General features: G+C 38.3%; 1 long non-coding RNA gene across 1 annotated transcript; it reads left to right on the top strand.

The window, feature by feature from the left end:
- Positions 1-9: 9 nt before the first annotated feature.
- On the top strand, positions 10-25,728 carry LOC109452055 (uncharacterized). Its single transcript, XR_016019576.1, has 3 exons — positions 10-179; positions 2,508-2,652; positions 24,731-25,728. It is a non-coding gene; the product is annotated as an uncharacterized LOC109452055 (long non-coding RNA).
- The last annotated feature ends 14 nt before the right edge of the window (positions 25,729-25,742 follow it).

Here is a 25,742-nt window from a genome sequence, read left to right as displayed (position 1 = left end):
GAACCTTGCTTCTCCGTTGCAGCTGTGGATGGAATCTGCACCCACCCTCTTCTCAGCTGTCAGCTGGAAAAGTACAAGAATGTGAAAGAGAAAGCTGTTCAGAGAATGATGTCAGAGTGCTTGCAATACTACTAACAGTCCATCTGGCCGTCAACCTGGTCAGCAGGGTTGAACAACAAGTATGTGTCATAGTCCCATCCTCAGTGTGGAAGACTAGATATCTAAAATTTGAAACTCATTTTTGAAAATCTTTAGAAAATATTTATAGTCTCAAAAATCCATTAGGCAAAGAATTGAATTCTTGGTGAAAGAATGTTTTTCAAGGACAATCTACATTTATAAATCTCTAGACAAAGAGACAGATGGACACACAAGCGTGATGTTAAAAAGAAAGCCAAAGTCTTGTAATGACCTTAGAATGATCACGCAGGCCTAGTGGCAGTGCTGAAGTAGTGTTGTTTCTTTCACCCCCTGGTGGAAGACGGGAGAAGTGAGAGAGCTGTTACCTTACTAGTTTTGGGGCAACTTCCTAAAATACCAAGCACCACATCAGAAAGGACTGTTGTGTCCTGCTAGACTGAGGCAACTCTTGGGCTAGCAGCCCAAGCGATTTCCTGGCCACCATTTTTTTTTTTTTTTTTTTTTGCCCGTAAAAAAAAGTCCCATTATCGGTGCTGTTCTTCTAGCGAGAAAAAGTTTAAATACTAAAATGAAGTAAAACATGCAACTTGTTGGGACTTGAAAAGTTCTGGCTTCTAAGAGATGTGCTGTCACACTTTGATGTACCTATTGAGTAATTAGGAGAGAAATGTTTCTCCTTTTTCAGTAATAGCTACGTTTTAGTGAAAGCCTTAATAATTGCTGTCTTGTGAGAACTATGGTGAGGATTATCAGTCTGTCTTAAAGTCAAGGGAACTGGAGCTAAGAGAGGTTAAGTAACTCTTCAGGGTTACACAAGATTAAACGGCACGGCTCAGCAGCAGTCTTACACAGAAGCCCATGCTCTTCATTATCATAATAAGCACTTGTTTTTTAAAAAGTCTCCTTAATGGACTAGGAGACTGAGAATTAGTACCCCAATGAATTGTCTATACAATGAAGTTAATTGTGGATTGTCATTGCTGGTTTGAATTAAACACATTTGCTAAACAAACAAACAAACAAACAAACTCTTAAGATTATGGGTCAACCACCATGAGAAAATATGTCCAACCTTAACAGTAATACAAGGAAAGTGAATAAAACAATGAGGTGTCCTTCTTTACTATTAGATAGACGAAGCTGCCTTTCAAGTTAACGTTCATTCTTGGGAAAGGTGTGGTGAAAGTGGTGCTGCTACCTCACTGATGGGCACACAGTGGGTTTCCTAAGGGCGATTAGAGAAAAGTGGCAAGTCACTACCTAGAGATGTCACTACCTTATTAGCCAGTAACTCCAGTCCTGCCTTAATTTGTGTTAAGAAAGTTAAACTATTTCTGTGCAAGAAGGATTAATATTATTTACAATAGCAACAATTTAAAATAATCTTAAACCTTGGTACAATGTAAGACTACTTATGTGGTCCTTAAAATCATGTTTTTGAAGAATATTTAATATGGAAATATGTTAATGCCATAATGTTAGGTGGAAAAACAATCTATGACTACATATATGTATATATATATAACTAATTTGAGCTTATATATATACACATACACATGTATGTGTAATACATCCATACATATATAGAGAGAAAGAAAAAGAGACACTGAAAGTCTAGTAGATGATGTTTTAATGATAGTTGCATAGATATTTAATGTTAGTTATCACTGAGTACTGGAATTGTGGGTGACTTTTTTCTATTATGCTTTTCTATAATTTTCAAATATCCTACAATAAATATATGCTGCTTTTATAATAAGAAATTACATTTTAAAATATTTTGGGACATTTAGGCATGAAACACAAGAAGTCCTCAATTCCTGGAGATAGTTGTCCAAACAAAGTAGTACTATGCTAATAATGTAAAAAAACTGTCAGGTGGTAGAGAGGATGGAGTTAAAAATTAAACAGAAGCACCTGCCTGCAAAATGACTTTTCTTTCAGGAATGAGTGATATGTTCAAAGATTCATGTTGATTTACTTGAACCTAAACACTAAGAGAAACATTACATTAATATGGCTGAGGCACTTTGAATTAGAAATAATTTATGACATCTGTATGCTATAAATTGTTATATATAATATATACATAGTCAGATACTTATGTCTTAGTAGAATATACTAATCCCAAGAGTATAAATTCAGTAACTTTGATTATTTTGATTTCTTAGTGAATGTTCCGAGATTTTTATAAGTAAAGGGAAACGAATCAAGGAGCCAACCGTTATCTAAATAGCTTTTTATCTTAAAAGTACGTAGAATGAAGATTTTAAGGAGTCCAGTTTGAAAGTTTTCTAGGTAAACAATATCAGTTTTGTCTATTTTACTCAACATTTTAAAACCAATTTTTTTTTTCCCCCTAACAGAAACACCAAGAAATTCTTCTGGCGCCCTCAGCACACTCAGGTGAGCCACTTACAGATGCTGCCAGCTCCAGGACCAGCCCACCCCTTCTCTCATAAGAAAGCTCATCTAGTCAGCCAATTTAGGCATGAAACACATTCAGCCCTGGTAAGTTTCTGTACAGCTGCCCCAGGGAGCTGGAGTTTCTCCTCTTTGGACCTGACCTTTATTTCCTTAATAATGACCATTCTCATCCCACTGGAACATAGCAACTTGACCACTGAGAAAGAAATACCAGCTTTAGATTGCAGTCCTCTGATTTATAAGTACACAGATTTTAGGAATTTTTTTTTGTAACAATAATCAGGATTTTCAGTTCCAAAGTTATCCCCAAGTTCAACCTTAATCACTCTTTATTCTGACCCTAGACAACTCTCTCACATTTTGTCAAGCTCCAGCATGAATGCCCAGTGTCAGCTTGGGACTAAGCTTTCTCCAGCTATCCTAAAGAATTTCATCTTATAAGAACCTAGCATTTCTTCACCTATTTACCTTTCTCCAGGGTTCAAGCTCCTTAAAAAAATCTCTCATAGCTGTCAACATCTACATGCAAGACTTTAATTAATTTGCATAGCTAGCCTGCTACTTTCCAGCTGAATGGCCCATTTCCTTCAAATGAATTGAACCACCATTCTCTGTGCTTCTCTGTAAGTTGTTGCTTTTTACTGTATATCTCTCTATCTGTCCTCAATTTAGTTCACTCAGGGAGGCCACAACTCTGAGGGGAGTATTAGTACCAGATAATTCATTCTCACTTGAATGACTTCACTTGAGGTTAATTGTCTACAGAGAAATTGAGGACTACATACAATACAGAAGTTCTTCAGGTTTATTAATAGCTCTTATTGATACTTGTGGATATTATCTTTTAGATGATTTTTATTAAGATTTTTATTAAAATATAGCTAACATACAATATTGTATTAATTTTAGGTGGACACTGTAGTTATTCCACATTTATACCCAAAGAAGTGATCGCCATGATAAGCCCAGCAGCCATCTGACACCTTACCACACTATCACAATATTATTGACTATATTCCCCATGCTGTACATTACACCTCCATGACTTACTTATTTTATACCTGGAAATTTGGACCTCTTATTCCCTGTCACCTTCCCCCGCTCCTTTTTAACTTTTCAATTACAGTTCACATTCAATATTATTTTATATCAATTTCAGGTGTACAGCACAGTGGATAGACATTTAATAATTTAAGCAGTGATCCCTTTGACTAGTACCCACCTGGCACTGTACATAGTTATTACCATATTATTGACTATATTCCTCTTATGCCCTACATCACCATGACTACTTTGTAACAACCAATAGGTACTTCTTAATTCCTTCCCCTTTTTCACCCACTTCCCCAACCCCCTTCCCATCTGGCAACCACCAAAATGTTTTCTTTATCTATGAGTTTGTTTTGTTCTTTAGATTCCACATATAAGTGAAATCACATTGCATCTGTCTTTCTCTGTCTGACCTACTCCACTCAACACAATACCCTCCAGGTCCATCCATGCTGTTGATATGGCAAGAACCTATTTCCTTCCCTGGCTGAGCAATATTCCATGTATACATGTATGACGTCCTCGTTATCCTTTCATACATTGACGGACACCCAGGCTACCTCCACATCTTGGCCATTGTAAACAATGCTCCAGTGAACATATGGAAGCCCCTTGAAGTAGTGTTTTGGGTTTCTTTCGATAAATACCCAGAAGAGGGATTTCTGGGTCCTTCTTTGTCTCTTGTTATAGCCTTTGTTTTAAATTCTAGTATAAGGATTGCTACCCCAGCTTTTTTCGTTTCCATTTTCATGAAATATATTTTTCCCATCCCTATAATTTCCATCTGTGTGTGTCTTTTGATCTGAAGTGAGTCTCTATAGGAAGTATATGGAATGGTCTTGTTTTCTTATCCATTTAGCCACCCTATGTTTTGATTAGAGCACTAATCCATTTACATTTAAAGTGTTGATGGCTATGTAATTATTGCCATTTTATTCATATTTTTTATTTTTTTTTATCTTAAATCCCCCTAAAATTTCTTGTAATACTGGTTTAGCGCTGATGAACTCCTTTAGCTTTTTCTTATCTGGAAAAGCTCTTTATCTGTCCTTCAATTCTAAATGATAGCTTTGCTGGGTAGAGTAATGTTGGTTGTAGGTCCTTATTTTTCATCACTAAATATTTTGTGCCAATCCCTTCTGGCCTGCCAAGTTTCTGTTGAGAAATCAACTGACTCCCTTGTAGATAACTGCCTTTCTTTTGTCTCTTTTAAGATGCTTTCTTTTTTTTAACTTTGACATTTTAATTACGATGTGTCTTTGTATGGGCCTTTTTGGCTTCATCTTGTTTGGGATGCTCTGTGCTTCCTGGGCTTGAATATCCATTTCCTTCGCCAGGTTAGGGAAGTTTTCCCTCATTATTTCTTCAAATAGGTTTTCAATTCCTTGCTCTCTCTTCTTCTGGTAATTCTATGATGCAAATGTTGGTATGCTTGATCTTGTCCCAGAGGCCCCTTAAACTATCCTCATTTTTTTTTTCTTTTTTCTTTTTGCTGTTCTGATTGGGTGTTTTGTGCTACCTTATCTGCTACATCACTGATTCAGTCCTCTGCTTCATCTAATCTACTGTTGATTCCCTCTAATGTATTCTCATTACAGTTATTGTATTCTTTATTTCTGACTGGTTCTTTTTTATGTTGTCTATCTCCATTTTTATGTTTCCTTTCTCTTTGTCAAAGTTCTCCCTGAGATCACTGAGCATCCTTATAAACAGTATTTGGATTTCTGTGTCTGGTAGATTACTTGTCCCCATTTGGTTTAGTTCTTTTTCTAGAGCTTTGTTCTGTTCTTTCATTTGGGACGTGTTTCTTTGTCTTCCCATTTTGGCTGCTTCCCTATGTTTGTTTCTATGTATCAGGTAGGGCTGCTATGTTTCCCAGTCTTGGTAGAGTGGCCTTATGTACTAGGTGTCCTGTACCAGGGGTCCAGTAGTGTGGTCCCCCTGGTCACCTGAGCCAGGTGTTCCAGTTACTTGTATGTCCTTTGTGTGGGTTGTGTGTGCCCTCCTGTTGTAGCTGAGCCTTGGTTGTTGTTTGTACATCAGTGGGAGGGCTGATTGTGAAGACTGGCTGTGACTATCATGGAGGAGTTGTTGTGAGGGGGTTGACTCTACGGAGCAGTATTCACTTTAGCAGGGCTCTGGTGCCTGGCCAGTCTGCCCTTTGGGTGTGTTGTCCTTGGAGGTGGCTGAGTGATGCTCAGGCATGGTCCAAAGCTGGCCACCAGGTATGCCAGCCCCAGGGCCCTCTTGGGAGGGGCCCTGTCACAGGCCAAGTTCATCCACAGCCTGTGCCATGCCTGGGGCCACCTGGAATGAGCCACAAAGCAATCCGCAGATGGCCACCACCCACGCTGGGCTTAAAGGTACTTCAACAGGCCAAACTGTGAACCAAGGCTGGCTGCTGCTAGTGCCAGGCTTGGGGCTGCTCAGACAGAGGTATGGGACACATCAAAGCCAGTTGCTGCTTGTTATGTTTTGTTAACTTTTGAGAGATTTTTAGGAAAATCCTCAGCATGAGCCAAGACAGGCTTTTTGTAGATAAATGCTTGGGTGTGCCTGAAAGTTAGATGGGGCTGGGTCTCAGGAAATCACCAGGCCAGGGCTAGGTTGATCGAGACTCAGATACAGTGGCTGCCTACATCTACACACTGGGAGAGGAGAGGACTCAACAAAGAAAGAATGGATTCTGCCAGCACTTCTGTCTGGGAGAAAGCTGCCCCTCCGGCCTTTGCCCTAAAGCCAGAGAACTCAGTTCCTCCCCATATGTTCCTGGCACCTTTTGAGCTGCTGCCCCAGCACGGATGCTCAAAGCAAGTGAGACTGTCAGTGAGTAAGTCCATGCCGGGGCCCTTTAAGAGGAAAGCCTAGTACTCTCGCCGCCCTCTGTCTCACTCAGCCACAATCTCCACTGGTTTCCATAGCCAGAAGTTAAGGGGATTCCTTCCCAGCACTGGAACTCTGGGCTAGAGACCCTGGTCTGGCTCTGGGATCCCTCCCTCCTCTGGGGGGGGGACCTGTGCAGCTGATATATCTCTCTCAATTTTTAACAGTCACACATGGGTATAGAATCAGCCAGTTCCATGTTTCTGCCCCTCCTTCCAGTCTCAAGGTGCCTTCTTCTGAATGTTCTTAGTTTTAGGGCTTTGGTTCAACTAAACTTCAAGCCATTCTCCATGATGTTTGTTCTATAGTTTAGTTGTAATTTTGATGTGGTCATGAGAGGACACAAGCACAGTGTTTACCTACTCTACTATCTTGACTAGAAATCTCGTTTAGATGATTTTTCAAAACAAATTTATAGGGCCGGCCCGGTGGCTCAGGCGGTTAGGGCTCCATGCTCCTAACTCCGAAGGCTGCCGGTTCGATTCCCACATGGGCCAGTGGGCTCTCAACCACAAGGTTGCTGGTTCAACTCCTTGAGTCCCGTACACGGCACCTTGAGCTGAGCTGCCTCCCAGATGGCTCAGTTGGTTGGAGTGCGTCCTCTCAACCACAAGGTTGCTGGTTCAACTCCCACAAGGGATGGTGGACTGTGCCCCCTGGAACTAGCAACAGCAACTGGACCTGGAGCTGAGCTGCTCCCTCCACAACTAAGACTGAAAGGACAACAACTTGAAGCTGAACAGCACCCTCCACAGCTAAGATTGAAAGGACAACAACTTGACTTGGAAAAAAAAGTCCTGGAAGTATACACTGTTCCCCAATAAAGTCCTGTTTCCCTTGCCCAATTTAAAAAAAAAAAAATTAGGTTGTCTTCTAAAAAAAGCAAAACAAAACAAAACAAAAAAAACAACAAATTTATACACTCATTAGTTAGTTTTATTTAAACATTTCAAATACTTTGAGTGAACATTATTATGAACTCATGATTAGCAAGTTATGACATTTACCATAATTTAATAGCTTTAAAATTCCTTTAGTATTTTTTAATGGGTGTTCTGAGAACTATCTGTTTCAGAATTACCGTCAAGGTATCTACTAAAAAGACAGATTCCTGGGCTCCATCCCAACATAATGAATCAGAATCTCTGAACACAGAGCCCAGAAATCTGTATTTTTGTGAGCCTCCTAGATTATGCTAAACACTGAGATTTAATAGCTACTGTTCTTCAGGTGCCTTATTTTAATTTAACACTATGCGGGAGCTGGTGTCATATATCTTGGTGGAGCCATGTAGGTCTAACGGTTCTGCTATCACTTATCTATATGCAGTAAAGCACCAAGTTAAAATAATAATAGATAACATTTATTAGGTGCTTACTATATCCTTCTAAGCACTTTACATATATTAATTCATTTAATTCTCATACAACTCTATGAAGAAGGTATTATTCTCTCCATTTTACAGATAAAGAAACCGAAGCATATGTTAATTTGCCCTAAAATCACACATCTAGGAAGTGGCTGGGACAGGATTCAAGCCCAGAAAATCTAGCAGAAGCCCACACTGTTAGCCAGTACTCTAGTCAATAAAATTCTTTCACAGATTATTAGCAGTTATCTAAGGAAGGAAATGAGTAGTTATTGGATAAATAATCATAAGCATGTTATTATATGGTATATTATATAGCAAAGAATAGAGAAACCCACACCCAGTAGCTGATGCTAGTTTGACTATTATAAATCATTATTTAATTGACACCTGACTTCCCTTGTACTTGCAGAAAAATCTTTTCCCCAGCTGATCCTCAGTCTCACTGAAAACCATTTTTGCTGGATAGTAAAAACTCATCCATCCTGTTCAATTGATGTCTCTCTTCCTGGCTGTCATGGCATCAGTGGGTGGGGAGACACAGCCCATGGAGAATATCTAATTCCTTTTATATTAGTTCCTAGGGCTGTCAATAACAAAATACCACCAACATTTAAACAACAGAAACAGCTTCACCAACAGAAATTTATGTCTCACAGTTCTGGAGGCCAGAAGTCCAGGACCAAGATGTTGGCAGGTTTGGTTTCTCCTGAAGCCTACCTCTCTGCTTGGCTTGCAGAGGACCACCTTCTGGCTGTGTTGTTATACGGCCTTTCCTCTGTGCATGCACATCCCTGGGGTCTCCCTCTTCAGGTTGATTAAGGATTACCCATATGACCTCATTTAACCTTAATTACCTCCTTCAAGGCCCTGTCTCCAAATACAGTCACACTCTGAAGTATTGGGGGTTAGGGTTTCACCATACAAATTTTAGTGGAATACAGTTCAGCCCACCTCTCCTGAAAGAGAGACCTTGATAATCTTAGCAAATGCCAAAACAGTCTATCCTTCTGTCTTTTGTTTTCTGGCCAAACAGTAAAAATGGGGTAGGGTTCTCTTTCCCATGTATGTGGTCAATAAATTTAATTCTGTGAGGCAGTCTTTCCAACATGGAACTACTCACTTTCACAGAGAAATCTTTAATGATGCAATGAACATTGAAATAACCTCTCATATGCCTTACTATGTGACAACCTATTTCAAATCACATTTGAGCAGACCAGGTTTAAAGAAGTTGTATTCCTCACTATCTCAGACCAAATGTATATCTGTCTATTAAATAGTCCCTTTAGCTCTTGTGAAATTTTCATGTCCAGTTGGAGAAATATTGACTAAATTGAAGTACGTCAGTTAAAAAAAAAAAAAAGCTCTTAAGCCTTTTCCTGGAAACCCAAATCTCTCTATCAAGACAAAACTCGATTTTAATTTCTGACCATTTTGTCATCTCATCAGAGCAGCAGAGGTTTAAAAATCATATCAGAATAATTTATACATATTTCAGATGTGATAAACAGTATAGTGGGAAAGACATAAGCTTTGGAATCAGATAAACCTGGGTTGAAAACCTGGCTCTGCCATTAACTATCTGTAGCATCAGGTAATTTACTTCCCCTCTCTGAGCCTCTCTCCTCATCTGTAATACGAAGATAATGTTTACCTTGCAGGGTCCTTTTGAAGATCAAATGAGATATTTCTGGAAAAGAATCCAGCAAAGAGCCTTGCATATAGTAGATAACAAATGGCAGCTATGACTATTAAATACATCTTCACAGAAACCATAGTCACATGTCCTTACTTGAGAAAACAAGAGGTCAGCAACTTTATATGGGTCACTGAAATCTTTTCTGAATATTTATTAGTCCATTAAATCCAAATGGCTGGGAACTACTTGTGATTCTGAATGGCCCAAAATAAAGTTCCTTTATGTAGGCCCGATCTGATTAGTGCAATTTCTGGGCATCTGGGTGGAAACTTTGGCTCCTGGAGGCTGCAAGTCGACCCCGGCTTCATGGTGGACCATCTATAGATGGCTCCAGAACGTCATTATTCTGTGAAGGGGCTATTCTGTCAGGATATTTTGTGCAGATTCTAGGGCCAGGGGTATCCATTCTTGTGTGAAGAGCCTGGTTGTAGCAGGAGCTGGCCTGCCCTTTTGTTCTTCACAGTGACAGAAGTGTGACGACATAGATAAGCGCCCTCAGAAAACACAGAGCTGCTCCCTGATGAATACGCAAGTGGGTCAAAGCATTTCCGTTGGCATTCCCTTCTTCCTGAAGATAACCCACGACTTCTGCAGAGCCCACATGTTTTCCTGTTACGGAGTCACCCCACCCCATGTCTACCATTCACATCCTGAATCTAGTCTTTTACTCATCCTCTAGGAGCGGCAATTTGCCTGACAGCTATTGCTGTTGGGGGAAAAGGCCAACACCGTGAAATACCTCGGTGTTTTACAAGATGGTGTTTGCGGTGACGTCTCAAGGGGGTGTCGCTGTTCAGGAGTCTCCTTTGGTGGGCACATGCTGAGGGGCTGGCCCAAGGCTCTATTTAGCTCACGTTGCTATTGTAGGGGAAATATAGACTTAGTTCCTCTTCCCTTTTGCACCATACTTAGAGCTGCTTTAGGGAGCAGTTTAAAAACTAGAGGCTACTGCCCTGGCAGAAGGGGAGGGGGAACATAAGAGCACATACCAAGTTCAACTGGCTCAGCTGCTGGAGCACTGAGGGATGGGTAAAGGGCAACTTGCTAACAGTAGCTGCCCCTGATAGCCACATGAGATGCTCATCTGCCCACCTGGTTACCTAGACCAGAGGGAAATTGTGCCATAAGAATTACTAGGGATTTACAAATACTACCTTTTAGCTCATTGGAAACAAAATTGTCCTTCCAATGTGTAAGCCTTGTTCAACTTTTAAGTATTTGTTAAACATTTTTCAGAATCCACTAAGTAGTACAGAATGGGACTGCCTGTACTTTTTTGGTGTCGTTTTACTTTGGTCTGTGTGATATTGTTGTCATCGCTTCGTAGGCTCTGCTAAAGGTTAGCATTTTAGTAGCCGATTTCCCACTATCTGTCCACTTGCTCCCATGCTCTATCCAAACCATTAATTTGCACATGTTGTTCTGTCTGGTTGACATGCCTTCCTTCTGCCTTCTATACCTAACGTCCACTCACCCTCTCAGAATCAGTCCAAGGGCAAGAAACTCGAACAATACTTTACAAAAGAGGACCAATAAACATATGGAAAGATAGTCTACCTCATTAGTAGTCAAAATAAATGCAACTTAAAATCATAACAGCATATCCAGTGAAATAGCTAAAATTAAAGACTGAAAATTTCAAGTTTTAGTGAGGCTATGGAGCAATGAGAACTCCTATACAATGCTGGTGTGAGTTAAATTGGTACAATCATTTTGGAAAATTATTTGTAATTTGTTGAATATAAGCATAACCTCCGATCCAGCAATTTCCCTTGTAGACAATGTATACCAGACAGAAACGGATACGCATATACATTGAAGACAAGAACAAGAATATTTATGAGCAGCATAATTTGCAATAACCTAACACTAGAAATAACCATCAATAATAAAAGAGAATGAACTGTGGCATATTCACATAATACTCTACAGCAGTGAAAATGAAAGAATTACTGCTATAGGAAACAATGTGGATGCATCCCACGAAAGGAAAACATACTGTTGAATGAAAAAAGTCAGACCCAAAAGATATGTACTGTGCAATTTAATTTATCTGACGTTCAAAACCAAGCAAAACTAATTTACGATGTTAGAAGTCACAATGGTGGTTACCCTTGGAGAATAAGGAGGGGTTATTGATGGGGAATGTGAAGGAGGTTTTCAGACACTAATAATGTTCTGGACCTGAGTGATAGTTATATGGGTGGGTTGACTGTAAGTTCATCAAGCTATATACTTAGGACTTGCATATTTTTCTGTATGTATTCTAATTTGATAGGAAGTTTTTTAAAAGGAGTGTGTGTGTGTGTGTGTGTGTGTGTGTGTGTGTGGTGTGAGTACACACATGTGTGCATCCACATACTCGCATGTATAGAGAGGAGAGTCATTTCAACAGTTGGCACGTCCAGGAGCCATTCCTGATGCTCCGTCATCTTGGGCACCTGGGCCCCGGGAGAACCGAGGCAGACCAAATCTCTATCCCAACTCTCCAACCCAGTGTACATCCATTTGCTTATCCATGCTGTGTCTGGCAGGAGATTTAAATGTGAGTGGTTTCTTATGACTCTCAGCACATACCTCAGAGGTGTTCAATAAATCTTGGCTGATGAATGTCCTCTTAGCTTTGTAAATACAGAATTCATCCTTGTCATATTGTTTATTGTACTTGGATTTCATCAGCATTACTCAGGTGGCATTAGGTATGTGTGCCCGTATTTATTTATATAAAAGTCTACATATATTCTGTAGACTAGCAACCGAACCACATTTCTTAAGCACCAAGTCAGAATCTGAAATTATGCTTGTCATGTAGAGGTGACCTACTTGACAAGATTTAGTTGATTAAAATAGTAAGTGTGATTTGGTTTTGTTAGAAAAGATATTAAATGTGGAATATGTAAATACATCTATTTAACCTTAACATTTCTCCCTCTTTCCTTTCTAACCTTCAAATAGTGTTGACATACAGCCATTTCTAAGCTGATCAGTCCACCTCACCCTACCCAGCTCTTTTAAGGCTACTAATGGACCGCATTAGCCCACATCTTGCTCACTCATCGTGCTCAAAGCAATAGACCACAAAGATATTCTCTGTCTCAAATGCTGTTCTGGGAGCTTGTAAATGGGAGCTTGTGCTAAAGCAGTGTTTTCCAAATTAGCAATAGCAAGAATTAATTGAGACACTTGTTAAAAATATAGATGTTTGGGCTTTTCCCTTGGAGATATTGATTTAGTAGATCTGGGTTGAAAAACAGGGAATGGAACTCAGCTGACTTTTATCTGACATTTTAAGGAAACACCAGGTGCAACAGTCACCTCTCTCTCACTGGTTACTTATATAGGAGCAGAACAGGGAACCTTATAGCCACTGCAACTACCGTGTTTCCCCCAAAATAAGACCTAGCCGGACAATCAGCTCTAATGCGTCTTTTAGAGCAAAAATTAATATAAAACCCAGTCTTACATAACATAAGACCGGGTCTTATTTTACTGTAAGATTAGGTCAGAATAGAATAGAATAGAAGACCGGGTCTTATTTTACTATAAGATTGGGTCTTATATAACATAGCATAGCATAATATAATATAATATAATATAATATAATATAATTAATATAATATAATATAATATAATATAATATAATATAATATAATATAATATAATATAATATAATAATATATAATACCAGGTCTTATTTTACCATAAGACTGGGTAGAATAGAATAGAATAGAATAGAACATAATACTGGGTCTTATATTAATTTTTGCTCCAAAAGACGCATTAGAGCTGATTGTCTGGCTAGGTCTTATTTTCAGGGAAACAGGATAAGAATGATGGCCTTGGTCAGCTAGGGGTCAACTTGTATTGTCATTTTTGTAGCAAAAATTAAATGCTAGCGTAAGGAAAGTTGATCTATATAATAAGTATTCCACATTAGCATACACATAATACTTGTATAAAGCATGCATTTCAAAGGCTTCCCAGAACTCATCTGAAAACTATGAAAACGTAATCCATTTAGAAATAGTTTTAAATTTGATAGTGACCCTTCTTTATCCTCTCCTCCATTGTTAGTAACATTTTCACTAAATAGAAACTATTCATTTATTAAATTTTCTGTCTGCTGTGTTCCAACTGTATGCTTAAACTTTTGCATGTGCAGAGATGGTTTTAGAACAACTGTGGTGTCACAAATGAAACCTGAAATCACATAGTCACACTGAATCTGCTTTTTAAAATTCCATCTTAACTGTAGGAAAGAAAAACTATTTTTAAAAATACAAATTTAAAGCATAATTCAAGGCAAAAAGAAAGGGCTTGTAGAAAGAATCCTTTCTAGTAGAATATTATTTATCGTTTTGATCACTGTTAGTTGGGGTCCCATTAATTCTTAAGTCCATTTTGAGTATTTTTTGAATGGAACATTTTTCAGCCATTAGGGGAGATTCTCATATCAATGTATCTTTCCTTCTGAATTTCCTTCTGAACACCAACTCATATAACACTCGCCTTCCCTTGTCTATATTGGCCGCGTGGGTGTGTGGTAGAAAGAGCTCCTGTTCAGGCCATAGGGGAGCTGGTTCTTAGGGTCTGTTTTGCCTTTAACCAACCAGGTGTGAATGCTTGGCCACTGGAATTGTAGCTCTCAGGGACTTGTTTTCCTCATGTTTGTAAACATAAAAAAGGGAAAAAAAAGGAAGGGGCACAGAGGTTGGGTGGTTTTTCTATGGTCTGTTCCAGTTCAAAACTTTCCTTCTTTTGGTATCTACTTTCCATATATAAGAGGTTAAGAGGTTAGGGAGTATCATTCAACTTTAAAAAGGAATGAAATTCCGACATATGCTACAACATAGATGAACCTTTGAAACTTTATGCTAAATGAATAAATTGGACTCAAATGAACAAATATTGTATGATTCCACTTATATGAGGTACCCAGAATAGTCAAATTCATAGAGACAGAAAGTAGAATGGTGGTTACTGGAGCTGGGGGGAGAGGGTAATGGGGAGTTAGGGTTTAATGTGTACAGAGTTTCAGTTTTGGATGAAGAAAATGTCAGGAAATAGATAGTTGTGATGGTTGCATAATAATGGGAATGTACTTAATGCCAGTGAATTGTACCCATGAAAATGGTTTAAATGGTAAATTTTATGTTATATAAATTTTAGTACAATTTTTAAAAGAGTAAACAAACAAAATTATAGGTACAAAAATGCACTTTTAAAAAGCTTTTGATATTTATCATCTACCTAATAAGGGCATAATAAATATTTTTTGACTGAATGAAAAAAAGGGTCTGGGGTAGGGGCATGAAAATTAGGTTGAAAGAAGGCACTAGGATATTTATCTTAAAGTTGATTTTACACAGCAATCACACTAGGTTTTAATATTTAAGATTGTTAGGGTATGGCTGGAGGGGTTCACGAACATTACAAAGAAGGCCTAAAGCCCCCATTCAACACACCGCTTAGGGTACCATGGCTCTAATAGGCTATAAGTTCCTTGAGAGAAGGATATACATTTTTTCCATCTCCTCATGACGCACAGTGGGAGTTTTGTAAATTGGTTGATTTTCATTCCATTAGACATGAACATGTTTAAAAGGATTTTCTTGTACCAAAATTTGATCTGTAAGGGATTATTTATTATGCAATTTTAGGATTATAACTGTTAGAAAACGTGATTCGAAGAAGTTCTTTACAGAACCTTTTAGAAGATGGTTATTATTATTTATTTATGCAGTGATAAACTATATAATCTAAATGTATTTGCCAAATATAGTAAAAAAGCAGATCATAGATCATATCATGTATCTTTTTGGCAGACTGGGTTTAGCAGCATATCTCTTATTCTATTTCCACTTTGTAGAGGTAAATGTTTGTTTTTAACAGATATTTATAAATGTTGAGTAGAACAATACAGACTACTGAATGCAACATTTGCCTTTCAAGGAGCACAAACTGATAAAATAATATTTATAGCACCTTTTACTTGAAAAGGTCAAAGTACTGAAAAGATATAAATGGCTCTTTAAAGCCACACCAATATATAAATATACTAAATACTCTTGCATTCTTGCTAATCTTGCAATCATAGATAAATGTCTAAGCTGGTTAATTTTTATCTTCTTGCTCTGATTTTTGTTTCTGTTTTCCTCATTCTTTGCTATTCATGAACCTTACAGTCAGCCATATTTGTAAAACACACCTTTCATTATTCTCTGATCAAACTGGGAGTATATGTGATTCTTGCAAATTCCCAGAAATTAACTAGAAGGTTTTTCTAGAACTTGGAAGATCAGATCCTAGTTAAAAACCAATGATAATGAAAAATTATGGCATCACTTTAACTAAATTAGGCTTTCCTTGAGCAATATTAAAAGAACAGTTTCCTTGGTCATTTGAATTTAACTCCTTTATATTAATTATAACTCTCATTAGCATTGGGGGAAACCTACCAGCATCACTCTCTAAAGAAAAGGACAAGTTTAAGTACCTATTGATAAAGTTAGCAACTATTTACATTAATTTAAACTTGGGTAAAGGACATTTTAAATATTTAGTTGATTAAAAATCAAAACAAGCAAGCAAACACTTCTTCTCCTCCCCCTCAAAAAAAAAAAAAAAGAAAGAAAGAAAAGAAAAAGAGAAAGAAAGAAAGAAAGAAAGAAAGAAAGAAAGAAAGAAAGAAAGAAAGAAAGAAAGAAAGAAAGAAGGAAGGAAAGAAAGAAAGAAAGAAAGAAAGAAAAGAGAAGGAAAGGAAACTGACACTGTGGTCTCTAACTTGAGCAAAGTGCTGTCAACTCTGCTTTTATTTCTAAACTCTATACTAAAAAAAACTCAATGGAAAGAGTTTTATTAGCTTCATTACAAGATTCAAAATATTTTAACAAGGACATTTATAAGACACATATCCAGAAAAAGTTCTCATATACACCATTCTCACCTTTAATAAATGAAGAAGATACTTGTTTTTATTCGTCACTTTATATAACATAATTATCTTTTAGGCAGTTTATCTACAAGATGAAATAGAATAAGACATTTTCTAGTTGTTATCAGAGACAGATATAAAATGTTAATACATATATAATAAATACGTTTATAACTTTTTCAACAGGACTTGTATGTCAAATAAGACATATTTTCTGTGTTTTTTTCAAGACTACCCCAAGTAGAGCTCTAATTTAAATCGTTAATAAGATATTTCACATTCAATATCATGAGCCCAGCTGCAATTTCCAAGTAAGTAGTAGTTTAGTCCAAAAGCTTGAAAAGAAATGGTAGCTTATTCTATGCAAAATGTGAAGTATAACTTTATGCATCTTACATAATCCTCTTTATGACTACGAACTTTAAGAATAGTATAAAAATCGGCAAAGTTTAAAAATAAAGAAGGTTCTAAATAAAAATGCAAACAAATACGTACAATGAAAAGAAATGAACTCTTCCATTGCCTTTGTTTTTTTCCCTTATAGTTAAAAAGGTAAAAATGAGGTCACATAGCTAATTCATCAGTCAACAGTAGTTCAGTGGATTGTTTTCATCGTTGGACTATTTTCACACTGAGCAGGACTGATCCTTATCAATTTCTTTGGTTTCAAAGCTAGGCATCACAGGAAAAGGGCCAAAAAATGTTTTATTCAACACGTGGGATGCACGTCAGTGGAATGTCCATACAGTCTTAACTCACTGTTCTCTTGAAGTGAACTCCATTCACACTGGGCAAACGTCTGGTTATTCAAGGCCTTAAAATTAGCTTTAAAACTGGGAATCTCCAAAATATACACCTTGATTGTTCATATTTATTCTTCATGGATGTACTAAATAACGTAGGGATTTTCATGCTCTTTGTGTCTAACAGTCTACATGATTCAACCAAACCCATGTTACATATTTTCTCCCACCTACTAATTACTCTGGCCTCAGCAACTACGTACTGCTCACAAAACCACCTTTCAAAATGCAGAGAATTAAAAGCAAGGAGGTAAAGACTTTTCTAAATATAGTCCCATCATGTTTATTTTACACTCATTTAGCCGGTCGCTAGTGGCAGCCAGCAGCTTTGGACACTTAGAAGCATCTCTCAAAGCAAAACCCAGGGGCGCTAGACAGCTACACCATCTACCTGTTGAACCTGGGCCGTAGCTCTCAACTGTCAGATCAGCTTCTTTGACCTAAAAATGCTAATGATCGTTTTATTTTTTGTTTTAAGTTGCTTGCTAATATTCCTTCTCACCCTCCCCTTCTTTCGGTGGTTGCCGCAGAGCGCAGGGAGCCGCAGGACCCGCGAGCTCCTCTGCCCGGCTCGTTGCAGCTGCGGTGTGGGGTGGGGCGGCCAGGCGGCGCCTCGCTGCAGCGGACGGAGGTCATCACAGGCCGGGCAGAAAGGCAAGGAGCCGGTTGGGCCCAGATTTACTCACCTGCAATCCGGAGAGGCGATCGGGACGTGCTGTTCGCCCACACTGGGACCAGATCCGAGGAGGAGGGAGTAGTGGCGCCCGGGCGAGGGGTGCGTAAGGAGGAAATCGTATTACCTAAGCCGGGGATGCGGAGCCCAGAAGGAGGCTGTAGCCTTTCCCTCCAGAAACGGAAGAGGCGGGGGAGGAGGAGGAGGAGAAAGTGGAGAAGGAGGAGGTGGCCGGGCACGGGAGGCTAGCAGAGGGGCGCCAGGCGGCTGGCCGCAGGCTCAGAGGGCGAGAGGCGGGGAGCACGGCGGAGGTCATCCAAGGGGAAGGCGAAGCCCGGCTGCGCGCTGCCTCACTCGCCCGGGCTCGCCCCTCTGCATCGGCCAGGCCACCGCCCCTTCGTTTCCCTCAAGACCGCGGCGTGGAACCGCACGGTGACGCCTCATGGCTCCCGGGGCAGGCCAGGGCATCCCACGCCTGCAGGAACCAGGCGTCTGAGACGTCACAAGCGGAGCACGATGATGCAGAGAGGAGTGCAAGGGAACAAAAAGGATCCAGGGTCACCTAATCCAGTTTTTGTTCTTGTAGCTGCTCACAGATTCGCTTGTAAAATCCTCCTCCATTGTTCAGTACTCTTCTGTGGGTGGGGTTATGGGTTTGACAGAAGGGTTGGCAGCTGTGAAGATGGACTTCCTGCCGGTGGCAATCGGGCCCCATTGTTCTAATAGAAATGTGAAATGTGCTGGTCGTTCTTCAAACCACAGCGGTGGCTCCTGTGTGCTTGCCACCATGACAGGAAGCCTGTCAGGGCCGGGAACTCCTTTCTTTTGAACCCTTTAAACTGTGCTACTCAGTATACCTTACAGATGGGTTTGAACGGTGGGTGGGGATGAGAATGGGTGATGATGGAAGGAGGGGTAGACATGTTTTAAAAGGCATCATAAAGTTTTGAGTAGAAGGGCCCTGGCAGCTGGCCCGGCGGGGTGAGCGTTGTTTGTGAGTGCACTGGGCCTTCTAAAGCACAGCCTCCTACACCTACTTCACGGCACACCCAGGAAATGGTTATGTCTGCGAGACCCAAATGGGGGTAAACAGAAGAGGCTGCTCCTACAAGAGTGACTGTGCCCTTTGACCTGCAGGGCTGAGGAGACCCATAGCTACATATCTGTATGCATTCCATGGCATGAAATTGGGAAGCTTTGTATTAAAGTTCTAGCTGGCAGATTTTCTTATGTACATTTTCCCAGACCACCCAAGAATGCCTCCTGAGATATCAATACTTGGTCCTTAGAGCAGTGAAAAACTACCTACGGATAGAAGTCTGGGGCAATACTCAACTTGGTCATACTCCACAATGGTGCTTAAAACCTTATATCTCCCAAACTGAACTCATCTTTCTGCTCCTGGCCTGCTTCTCTGGTCTCCAACTTGGGACAGCTCCCCTCTTCTCGTCCCTGCCCACTCATTTTCTGGCTTGTACTCATTAGCAAGTAAGGCTGACTGTCTCTTCTCTCAGATTCATCTTTTAGGTCCATTCCCTTTTAAGGCTCCTTAGGTCCATCCCTATTGGTATTGTTTATTAATTAGTCTCATAATCTTATCTATGATGGCAAAATAGAAATAGTTTGAAAGTTAAAAAAGAAATGGTTTAAACATGATGTTTAGAAGTAAAGAGGCAAATATCGTAATAGTTAGAAGGTGAAATAATTTGCCTCCAGAGAGCAGGAATTTGGGGAGGGGAGGGTAGAGCAGGAGACTGCTGTGTCTGAGACAGCAATATGATTTATGATATGAATCTAGTCCATTTTCCACTTTGCTGCCACAGAGATCAATCTACATCCCATATCTCTGGGTCTCTTGCTGACTTAAAAACCTTCATTGGTTCGCAGTCTCTGGTGATACGAAGAGCAAGATCCTCAGCATGGCTTTCAAGGCCCACCTCCCCCTCCCATCTGTCAACCCTGCCCCTCACACATGACACCCCATTTTACATCTAGTTTCCCAAATGCACAAAGTTGTTTTATACCTTTGTACCTTTATAAATATTATTTCTTTTGCCTGAAGTATTTTCTCGCGTCTATCATAATAGCCAATGGCATGATGCTAAGTGCTTTATGTATTTTATAGCTGTTCATTTTTATATCAGCCCAATGGTAAGTATTACTATTATCTTTAATTGAATAAGAATAAAACTGTGACTTAGGTTTAGTAATTTTACTCAAATATGTAGTATGTGGTGAGGCCAAATTTGAACCCAGCAATATGACTCCAGGACTCCGAAGTGAATTGCTTTTAGTCTCAGAGTAAGCATGGAATAAGGACAAAATTACAAAGGAGAAGTGACAGATTTAACTATAGAATTTTTAACTTCTTTCATCAAAAAGACCCATAGAATAAAATTGAAAGAAAAGTAGAAATTATGAAAAAATTTGCAATGTATAACGAAAGATAAGAGCGTAACATCCTTATTTAATAAAGAGCGCTTGCAAAGAAATATAAACATCCTGTTTTTTTCAAAATGGGCAGAAATGTAAATTAGTTAAGTCATGAAAGAAAAATTAAATAGCCAAACATATTTTTAAGGGAAGTGAAAACTTAAGCCGAAAACGCCCCATCAAGTTGACTGAGACTAAAAGAGTACTCAGAACTAACAATTTGGGACAATGACCTTTGAGGCAGGATGCATGGCAAATGACCAAGCTCAGTACTGAGCAGGACATAAATTGCTTCAATGTTTGTGGAGGGCGTTTGGCAGAATGCATTAAAAGGCTCAAAAATGTTCACACCCTTTGACTCAAAAATAGCATTTCTTGGAATTCATAATACAGGGATTGACAAATGTTTTCTATAAAAGCCCAGATAGTAAATACTTTAGGCTTTGCAGGCCACATATGTTTCTGTTGCTTTTCTTCTTTGTGTGTGTCCTTTTTTTTTTTTTAACTCTTAAAAAATATGAAAGCTATTAGCATGAGGGCTGTAGCAAAACAGGCTGTGACCTGAAATTGGCTTGAGGGCGGTAATGTGTGCAAAGAATCGACTACACGAAAACTCATGACACAGTACATTTGGTAACGGCCAAAGAGAAAGCAAACTAAATGTCTGAGGATAGAAATTAGTTACCAGAGAGGGGGAAACAAGTTTTTTAAAAGTTTTAAGTGTTTTTAAAAGTTACAGAATAATATTTATTGCATGAGAAAGTATTTGTGATTTATTAAGTGGAAAAATACAGTTTACAAAAAATACGTGTTATCATCCCAAATGCAACATAATCATATGTGTATGTATATGCATAGAGAAAGATCTATAAGATATCAACACACTAAGATGTTGATAATGTTCTTGGGGTGGGGGTGAGATTATAGCTATTTGTTTTTTTGTTGTATGTTTCTTAGAGTAAATATATATTGTTTTTGTGTTAGGAAAAAATACAAGAAACTTTGCTTGGGTGACAACAAAGCACCTAAGGTTTCAATATGAGAAAATAGTTTTCAATATGAGAATCTACTGCCCCAGATGGAGCTGGTCACTCTGTGTTCTGTGCTCCCAGAACACATAATGGTCTTTTGAGTACCATTATTTACTAATTGGCCAATGGTCAATACCAACATTTAGGTAAGCGTTCCTCTATTGTTCGGCATTTGTGTTCCCAATATTCCACTATTATAGCTATGCTGGCTGTGTTCTACTTGCTCTCTGCCAGATCCATGTTCCATCCTCTCTGCTCGACTGTGCCTCCAAAGGCAGAACCTTCATAGACTGTTTTCTCTGGGCTCTCTTGCCAGCTGGCTTTCAGGTAGGATTGACCAATGAGTAACACCAACAATAGGTTGGAGGGCTGAAGAGGAGAAAAGTTGGGATATTTCTTCCCATCTCTTTCCCTGCTTTGGGGCTCTAAGGCTCCTGCAAGGCAGCTCCCCCTCCACTGCTCTAATTTGATCTCCCCTCCTTATCCCTTCAGTCCTAGCTTCTTACTGTTGTTGCAAGAGCCTGAGTACCTCCACGTCTCGTCATCTCCACGTGGTCGAGTCTCCCTTCACCCAACCCTAATCCTAAACCTAGTGGAAATTTCTGTAAATAGTCCCTTCAATGAAATCTCTTCTGTTGAAATACAGTGGAAGTTGGTTCCTGTTAGGACAGACTGATGTATTAAAGGACATTGTTGAATATCAGAGAACACACATCTTTTGTTTCTTATGCAACAGAGCCTGGATATTTCAGATTTTACATCTGAACTTTTGACTATTTGCAAGGTAATTATAGAATGATTTACAAGTTTCCCGAAGCAGGAATTTGAATTACTGTGAAGCTAGTATTTGGCAATGTAACACTCTATTGTTCTCCACTTTTCCCGTAGTTTTTAAGTAGTAACATCTCATTGCATTTTATTGATGAAATCATATGCTGCTGTACAGTGGTGTTCAAATTTTGATGTTTTCAGTGGAATCTTTAACAAAATATTCATATATCGAGTCTATAAATGAGATAAAAGTCACAGGTAGGGTTAGGAGAACCTTCTTCCTCACCTTTGAGGTAGACTTTGGGACACCCCTGCAAAACCACAATGCTCCTTGGAACACAATTTGAAAACATTTGGAGAGTCCAAGAGTTTGGAAAATATATCCTTCATAAATGTCAAGTGTCTATTATATTTCTTAAGATTGGATTCTAGAATTACATGGTCAGCAATATGATTTTGCCAATTGCCCTTCAAAATGCTCCTCACTCTGAATGATGTTGCTTATATCTCTTTACTGCATTTCTTATCAAATACACACAAACAAAAACCTCTCCTAATTTCTTATCATAGTTGTATTTGCATTTTTATTATTAGTAAAACAATTTTTATCATGTCTATTTGACATTTGTATTTTCTTTTCTCCTCCTTCTCCCATTTTTAGTTGCCTTTTCTTGTTTGACCATTTCTCTATTCATTCAGTACATATTAATTCCTTGTGTTGTAACGGGGCATGATGCTAATGGATATAAATGGTAAACAATATAGTTATGCCTCTGCCCTCACAGAGCTCACAAACGAGCATATTGTAGTCTTGTTATTTATCTTGTTTAATTCAATTAACAATATAGTAAGTATGGTAACCCTTTGTCACATTTGTTATGATTTTCTTACTTTGCTTTTTAATTTTACTGAAGGATTTTTATTTACAAAATTAATTTTTTGATCTAGTCAAATCTATGGATCTTTGTTTCTATGCCTATGTCTTTTTAAAACCAACTATCACATCAATATTTACTTATATTTCTCCTAATATTTTTACTATTTGATTTTTAAGATTTAAGTCTTTAATAATCTGGAAGTTATTTTGAGAAGCTCTAAATTGATTCTCTCACCCAAATATTGAGCCAATTTTTTTGACATCATTATTGATCATCCTTGTCCCACTAATTCTTGATGACCAATGTATCATATATTAAGTTCATTTATTCACTAGGCCATTATTCTGGGTCCTCTGTTTTCTTCCTTTCGTCCTTCTTCACATTGCTGTTAGGTTTCTAATAGCAATGGGATCTCTTTCCCCAAATTCACTTTTTTTCTGAATATTCTTAATATTTATGCTTTCAGATGAATTTTATTAATTATTTTTAATTGATTTTTTTCTAGTTATAAAAGAAATGCATTACAAAGAAAAGTCTGTGGAGATTTTGAAAAAAATGTGAAAAAACATAAAGAAGGAAACAAAACCCACCCCAAATACTATAACTGTTAACATTTTGGAGTATAAATTTCTATCTCTATCTTCCCTGTGTGCATATCTGTATTGTTTTTACAAATATTACTAAATATATTGTTTTGTAAACTTTTTAAAATCACCATATATGAACATTTCACCATGTTATTAAATATTCCTTTGAAATAATGATTTTTAATGGCTATTAGCCAAGGCCTCTACAACGGACAGTAGCAGTGTCAGCAGGCTCTCACAGGCTTTCTAGACTCAGTCATATCCGTTACTGTTATATCAAACTAGCATTGAAGTTACCAGTTGTTGTCACATAGATCAACATTGCATGGCAGCCACTGACATCAGCCGCTGGAAACTTGCAATTGGATTTTATTGTAGCTCACTGGATTAAAATGAGTTTTGTAACATTTGCCACCACCGTCTCTTTTGTTCGGCATACGCGTATGTAAAAATGACTTGACCATAAGATATTAGGTAATTAACGAATAGAGGGAAATATAGGTCACCCATACAAGGACTCAGTTTGAATTGATTTAGTTGTAGGGATTCCTACCACCATATTACACAATCTTATTTTTGTGTTTCTTTTAAATCATTAACTAATATAAATCATTTATACTTACCTTAGAAAAAATTAAATAACTCTCATGAAAACAAAGCATATCTATGATTTTTAAAAAAGATTTAGGGAAGGAATCCTTAACATTTTTGAGAAAATATTTAAAACTGAGTTTTTTAAAGTTATAGTGCAAGTTTTCTAAACTGTATAAACCAGGAGGAGCTGAATGTGGTACGGAGGACTACCAGTAGCTGAGCTATCTAAAGCAAAGGATAAATTTCTAGGACAAGTCATGCAGATACAGTCTCTTTACAACGCACAGACATATAGGCTTCTCTCTAGCAGGTTTTCACTGAGGCTGAGTAATTTTCTTTATTCTATCACACTCTACACACACACACACACACACACACACACACACACAAACTGCATACATGTTAAACTTCATACAATGTGAATTATCTCTTTGTTCCACTTGTCTTTCCACAGACGTGTTGCTTACTGAATTCCCAGATGTAAGATAATAAAAGCCTGGAAGCATTTGGATCCTTAGGATCTGAGTTTCCCTCTATTGCAAGGGAGTTAAAGGCGGAACTTGAGAGCAAAGAGTTCATGGAAGGGTCACTGCATTGCCTTCCGCTGAGCTTTTCCTGAACATTTGTAAGTAAACTGCCCAGCCCACTGCCTGCTGATTAGGTGTACACTTCTGTGGTGTTTCGTGCAAAGGTTATCCCTCTGGAGAAGGCATATTATCAATGAGTCATCACCTTCAATTCTTAAACTTCCTGAATATTTTCTTGTTTACTTTAGCTATCTATGGGAGACCCTAAAGTCAACTTATTGTTGGGCCTTCCTTGATACTCTTTAGTTTGTAAAATCACTTTATTGCAAACTTTATTATCTCGAATGATACATCCTGATTGCTTATCCCTTTTGTGTATTTTGCCTTGGAATAAGTTTGCCTAGCTTTATTTATAGAGCTGTTCATAATTTCATAATCTATCTTTTGGATAACACATGTCAAATATGAAACTGAAATTAATTTCATAGGGAATCGTGTATTAGAAGTCTTTTAATTTCTTAAGCATTCAAAAATAGAACTTTAAGAGGCTTCTTTAAAATGTCTAATACACAAAATCAAATTCTTTTCCAAAACCAAATCCATTGTGTCTCCTCCACACCTCATGTTACTAAATCATTCTGGTAAAAAGCCAACAAGAGAATGGAAAGACAAGAGGAGACAAGAAGTAGATCTCTCATATGCTGATTATACTGTGTTTTTAATGTGTTAACTTCCTTCTGTGATATATAAAGTGCCTCACTATTTAGGTAATATTTGGAGACATATTAAATATATTTGGGCAATGGGACTGTACTATTACGCCTACTTCCTTACAACTTAAAAAAATAATTTTAGCTTTCAAAATGCCTTCACACATTTTATCTTTCATCCTAAATGCTTTTCACAAATATATATATATATATATATATATATATATAT

Source organism: Rhinolophus sinicus, chromosome 17, assembly GCF_057876585.1.
Source record: "Rhinolophus sinicus isolate RSI-liver-muscle chromosome 17, RSI-T2T, whole genome shotgun sequence".
NCBI classification, from domain to species: Eukaryota; Metazoa; Chordata; class Mammalia; order Chiroptera; family Rhinolophidae; genus Rhinolophus; species Rhinolophus sinicus.
Note: the sequence above shows the minus strand (reverse complement) of the source record. Positions and strands in the feature narration are given on the sequence as shown.